Source organism: Theobroma cacao, chromosome 1 (assembly GCF_053813885.1).
Source record: "Theobroma cacao isolate CCN51 chromosome 1, ASM5381388v1, whole genome shotgun sequence".
Taxonomy (NCBI): Eukaryota; Viridiplantae; Streptophyta; class Magnoliopsida; order Malvales; family Malvaceae; genus Theobroma; species Theobroma cacao.
This window is the reverse complement of record NC_142639.1, coordinates 25475417-25482259: the sequence shown is the minus strand read 5'-3', so window position 1 is coordinate 25482259 and position 6843 is coordinate 25475417. Positions and strand designations below refer to the sequence as shown.

Genomic DNA, 6843 nt, shown 5'->3' with positions numbered 1-6843 from the left:
AAAGAAGTTTTTCAATTCATTTGGGTAAACATTCTCCAGAATATTTAAGACTCCCAGATAACAAAACACAATGACCAACAACCAAAATTCAATTTGTAAGCTCAATATCGTGTCACTCCCATCTTACTCATGCATCATAGGCGTGAGATATTCGGAGCATTATAGCGTTGAACAATCAATGTTGAAGTACTGTAGCTATTAGAAATTTTCTCATCAAAGCTATTTGTTTGCATTCAAAGTCACCACATCAATCATTCTCAACCAGTGGTTTCCCTTTTAGATATATATCATGAGTTCCATAAGTATAGGTACCTTCTATTTTCTTGTCATACACACTAAGCTAGATTAATACTCTCATCTCATGTCATCTTTTGACGTTTATCAACATTCATAAAATTCCACCTCAAAACATCCTTTCCATACAGTGTAATAAGTTCATGATAAATATACCACTCCACACATAAGTTGCTTACTATCTACAACTTTCCTCAAATTTATTGTCATCCTTATCCCATTTATCTTCTTTGTCTTATACTCCAATAATCTTATTGACTTTCGGTATAATTAACTACGAAAACAGCTCAGCTTCCTCCTTATTTTATTCTCACAATCCTTACTGAATCAAAATTTTATATTCCCCATATTCCATAATTTAACTTCATTGGGTTATATTTGTGCCCGACTATTACCTCATAGTATCATAACATCACTAAATAATCCCCTTCATGCTTAAATTACAATCATTAACTTAATCACATTATCCATTCCGAATGTCATTTATGACCTTATTGCTTCCTTCTATAACCTTCCTCAATAATTATATTACCAATTTATCTCTGTTATACTAAAAGATTCCCATACATATCCAATTATTTAAACTGCTATTTTACATTCCGTTCGAGTCATACAAAATAAAAGCCACTCCTAACTCCTTTACACAGGTAACTACTACATCTTCCCTTAAACGACACTTGCCTAGATTTATGACAATACAACTTCAACTAAAGTATTAAACATCTTTAGGTTCCTCATTGTCCTGATCCGGGCACATCAATGGATCCTCTTCCTCCTGAGATTTTCTCCTTTGTTCTTCAATCCAAGCTTGTTGTATTCTCCTATATTCTTCATCACTCACCGGTGCAGCATTTCTTCCACAACCGGGAGGAAAATGTCGTACACCTGACACTTTTCTAAGAGGTTTACTTGCCACTGTTACTTTCTCCTTATCCTTTTCTGGTTGTCCCCTTACATTTCTCCCACAGCCTGGTGGAAAGTGTCGGACTACTGTCACGCTCTTCCTAGAACGAATACCTCCTTCAGCTATCCTTAATTTCCCCCTTTCTTTAACATGTTCCTTAGATTTTCTCAAAAAGGAACCTCTTATGCTTACATTAATATTATTACTATCTGTACTTTTTGGACTACTCGGTTCGGGTTGCCACCGGCTCTTAGCAGTAGAATCTAGCGATCCCTCGCTAATACTATGAGAGGCGTCGAGACTACCGTCTCTCCTAGACATGGTGTATGTGTCACCAGTGCACCTCAAAACCTATATGCAATCAAATAGTAATTGTTTAATTATTTATGCATCTCAAAAATAGGTAGATTTCTATATGTAGATGCATACATTCTATTCAATCTAACCTAACTTAACTTAACTTAATTGGACTTGGGGCCACGCAGTGTCAGTGTAGATTTCTTAAAACAACCTTAAAATCAACAACTTTAAAATCCAAAGCTTTAAAATCAAAATATTTGATCTTTAAACCATGCTCTGATACCAATCTAAATTGTCACAACCCGGAACTCCCCATCGAGCCCGTGACAACCGCCGCGAAGCCTCGACAAACATTCTTCACCCCGAATGTCGATCGAAACCTCGCAAGGCTCTCGTATCAGCTTTCGCACTTCCCCGGTGAGCAATAGTTATCAAATAATCAAAATACGAAGGATTACAAATCGTTTCCAAATCATAACATAACATGTTTTTTTTTTTTGGCTCACAGGGACATTTTCGTCATTTTTGTCGAAAACCTCCAAACTTGCTAAAAATGTAGTAGGTAAGCCGAAAATATATATTTAATGAAAAAAAAAATTAAGTATCTAAAACGTTCATTTGAAGTGAAAATTTGACCATTTGAATATGATAAAAATATTCAATAAAATAAACTATTTTCTTGTAAAATAATTTTCATAAAACTATCGGTACATAATTCTTATAGCGTAAAAGATAATTATATTCATATATACTATAAAGCAAATAAGCAAAGCATAAAATTTCTTTTACAGTGACACGTGGGCCCATATCTATCCAAAATGCATCGGAAGCTGGAAACCTACAGCTTTTACCGATTCGAGTCCAAATGAAGGTCCTTGTTCAAGTCAGCTAACTACGAAATTCCCTGAGCCTGAAATGTGAGGAAATGAGGGTGGTGAGATTATAAAATCCCAGTGAGTAAACAGATACCATCTAAACTATCTAAAGTCGAGTAAATGGAGACAATTAAAATAAATCATCATACTGTAATTTCATTACCATTCAACTCATTTCAACCAAATAAAATCAATCCATAAAAATCGAGTAATCAACTTGGCTTATGAATTTCTTAAAACTTTGGCTCGTGTCAAAACTCATACTCGGTGAAACCTTGCGCAGGGCATCTAACCGAGTCCGCCAAGGCTGTTAAAATTTTGTGTACACTTAAAATATATTTTTGTTTGAAAAAAATACAGTCGCTCCTTGGCGTTGGCTGAGTTCCCCTTCACGTGGTGGTTTGGCGTGAAGTGAACCCTAAGCTATACCCCAGGAGATATCCTACGCGCCTCTCCGTTCGAGGTAATAATATAATGGAGTTTACCGTGCCTCTCTAATAGGCTGATCCACGGAACCCCCTCTGCAGTAAATAATTAATATATAATCCACCAATCAATAAAATTCATTCTAGCATGTCATGGCAATTTATCGCAACCTAGCCTCTCAAGGCTGAATACACAGTATAAATAATTATAACACCAAAATCAGTTTAGCCATTCATGCTCATTTATTGTCATAAGCCATTCAATTCATAACCATAAATTTGCAACACAAACTAGCAGTCTCCAATTACTTTATTTTCAAAACCAATATTCGATTTTTCAGAAAATTTATAAAATCATTTTATAAAATCACAATTTCCCTTAAAACATAACAATTTACCATTTAAACCCATTTTTCATAAAATCACATAGTTGTATAAAACTACTCTAGATAATTAAGACGATAATAAGTATACTCACAATGTCTAGAATGCAGACTTTCGAAGCACTCTGTCTACTGGTCCTCGGATGCAATTTCCTTGCCTTTATTGGAGGACTCACCACCTTGACACAGTACAAAATCGAGAATTTCACTAAGTTGGTACTAAATCAAAATTAAACTAATTTGGACTACCAATGCATGATATGGAATGCAAAAATGCACTGGTAACTATGTAAATCCGGTATTAGCCTAATTCGTCTTATCACCCGATTAAATTCCTAACGGGTTCGTTTAAACTCCAATTTAATTCTTTTCAGTTTCTATACCTCAATTGCACCCAAATTAACTTAATGTCCCTCAGTGTGATGCAAATTAACAGTCCCAACAGCAAATTACGAAAATACCCCAAGTGGGTAAAAATTCATATTTTTGCTCCGAAAATTCCCATTATTTTTCTAGGCTCATAATTCATTATTCCTTAACCAATTCTCCTAGAATAAAATCAAACTCATCCTCACTCACTACATGGTAAATTCAGCCATTAATGGTTGGGGGAGAAAATAAATTCTTTTCTTGTTGTTTTGTTTCTAAATATGCTAAACTAACTAAAAACACTAACATAAATTAAAATCAAATAAATCCAACAACTTTCTCTCTCATAACCCATTTTTTCAGAATTGAATTCATCATGAAAACATGTTATTTAATCATGGAAAATAAAGAGAAATGCTTGGGAATAAGAAAACTCAAGCTTAATAGAAAAAATCTCACCTTTTTCACTTAATTTCCTTGAAAATTCACACTTTTTCTTTGATTTTCTCTCTCTAGGGTTTTGTTTTCTCCTTTCTCTCTCTTGTTTTTTGCTTGGCCGAATGTTGAAGAAGAAGAATGGGTGGGCTGATTTTTTTTATGCCTTTTTATTGTTTAATGAAATAATATTATTTTATTCATATTTTAAATATTTTATTAATTCATTTCTTTTTTCTAGCCATCCACTTGTCCTATTTTTTTTCACCATGCATTCCCTTTGACTTATCCAAGTCTTAAGTGAAATTCCCAGATTTTTCCAAAGTTTTGGTGGAGCAAATTTTTCAAAATTACACTTTTGCCCCTAAACTTTTCAAAAATTACATTTTTACCCCAAAAATTGAAAATTTTCCATAATGCATAATTTTCACTCCTCATACTCATTTCACACTCCAAATAAATAAATTTGATCAAAATCCTTTCAAAAAATTAAATTTTCGATTTCAAATGGTAAAATGACCATTTTACCCTTTTACTCCAAATTATACCGAAATTAAAATTTTTCACTTCTAAACCTCAAATCTTACTCCAATAAGTCAAATGGGGCCAAAAATCTTTTCTAAAAATTTCCATTTTGTCCCCAGGTGGCAAATGACCATTTTGCCCCTGGATAGCGAAAATTCCAGTTTGACTCCAAATTGATCCTCGAACTCCGAATCACCATATTAACCCATTCTGGGACTTTAAAATTCTTAATTTCATTGTAAATTCTCTATTTGATCTAGTTCGAGGCTTAAATCAACTTTATTGTACCTCTAGGTACAATACCGACTTTTGTAAATTTTTCAAGACTCTCTTAGCATGTAAACATGCTATCCACCACATGTATGTCATCACAAATATTTCTGTAGAGTCGGGCTTGTCATCTTCTCCCCCACTTGGATCAACCATATGATCCTCCTTCTTGATTGACTTCGACATCCGGCTAAATATTAATATTTTAATATTATTTTATTAATAAAATATTATTTTATTCTAAAAATTTTATCTTGTCTCCTTGGTACCAAAAATACCTTATTATGCCTCACTTGACTTCCAAATCGCCTTTTATCTCACAAATTCTCCTCCGATAAAATTATTATTATTTTATTATTATTTTCTCACTTGCGAAACATTTTATCCTAAACTACTCCTTTCGTCTTTTATCACTTCTAAACATTTTAATTGAACTCAATTTGCATTCGATCAACTTTATTTATCACCATATCAAAGTATGGGGTATTTCATTTTGTTTAAACGGATTATAATGAAGTGTTTACTCGAGAAATGTGAGGTTAAAACCCTTCGTTGATAGGAAAAGTCCATTTATAGTCAACCATTTCTTCGAAAGCCTCATTACTCGCTTTAAATAGGTTTATAATCTCATTATTGATTTTAAGTTCAATTTTTTTACATTTTTTGTTTAAACAGATTATAATTAAGTGTTTACTCGGGAAACGTGAGGTTAAAACCCCCCGTTGATAGGAAAAGTCCATTTATAGTCATTCATGACTTTAAAAGCTTCATTACTTGCTTTAAAAAATTTATAATCTCATTATTGATTTTAAGTTGAATTTTTTTATATTTTTTGTTTAAACGGATTATAATTAGTGTTTACTTGGGAAACGTGAGGTTAAAACCCTCTGTTGATAGGAAAAGTCAATTTATAGTCAACTATGCCTTCGAAAGCCTCATTACTCGCTTTAAGTAGGTTTATAATCTCATTATTGATTTTAGGTTGAATTATTTTACATTTTTTGTTTGAACAGATTATAATTGAGTGTTTACTCGGGAAACGTGAGGTTAAAACCCCCCGTTGATAGGAAAAGTCCATTTATAGTCATCCATGCGTTCGAAAGCTACATTACCCGCTTTAAATAGGTTTATAATCTCATTATTGATTTTGACTTGAAGTTTCTAACATTTTTTATTTAAACGGATTATAATTGAATATTTACCTCGGGAAACGTGAGGTTAAAACCCTCTGTTGATAGGAAAAGTCCATTTATAGTCACCCATGCCTTCAAAAGCCTCACTACTCGCTTTAAATAGGTTTATAATCTGGTTATTGATTTTTAGTTAAAGTTTTTTACATTTTTTGTTTAAACAGATTATAATTAAGTGTTTACTCGGGAAACGTGAGGTTAAAACCCCCCATTGATAGGAAAAGTCAATTTATAGTCACCCATGCGTTCGAAAGCTACATTACTCGCTTTAAATAGGTTTATAATCTCATTATTGATTTTCACTTGAAGTTTTCAACATTTTTTGTTTAAACGGATTATAATTGAATATTCACCTCGGGAAACGTGAGGTTAAAACCCTCTGTTGACAGAAAAAGTCCATTTATAGTCACTCATGCCTTCAAAAGCCTCACTACTCGCTTTAAGTAGGTTCATAATCTGATTATTGATTTTTCGTTAAATTTTTTTATATTTTTTTGTTTAAACAGATTATAATTGAGTGTTTACTCGGAAAACGTGAGGTTAAAGCCCCCCGTTGATAGGAAAAGTCTATTTATAATCATTCATGACTTGAAAAGCTTCATTACTCGCTTTAAAAATGTTTATAATCTCATTATTGATTTTAAGTTGAATTTTTTTCCATTTTTTGTTTAAACAGATTATAATGAAGTGTTTACTCGGGAAACGTGAGGTTAAAACCCTCCATTGATAGGAAACATCCATTTATAGTCACCCATTTCTTCGAAAGCCTCATTACTCGCTTTAAATAGGTTTATAATCTCATTATTGATTTTAAGTTCAATTTTTTTACATTTTTTGTTTAAACAGATTATAATTAAGTGTTTACTCGGGAAA

At 32.7% G+C, this 6843-nt stretch overlaps 1 long non-coding RNA gene across 1 annotated transcript; it reads right to left on the bottom strand.

Annotated features, from left to right (window-relative positions):
* Positions 1–2285: 2285 nt before the first annotated feature.
* LOC148764683 (uncharacterized) lies at positions 2286–4126 on the bottom strand. The gene is made up of 3 exons (XR_016024146.1): positions 4010–4126; positions 3277–3360; positions 2286–2408 (listed from the first exon to the last, which is right to left on the bottom strand). It is a non-coding gene; the product is annotated as an uncharacterized LOC148764683 (long non-coding RNA).
* Between the last annotated feature and the right edge of the window lie 2717 nt (positions 4127–6843).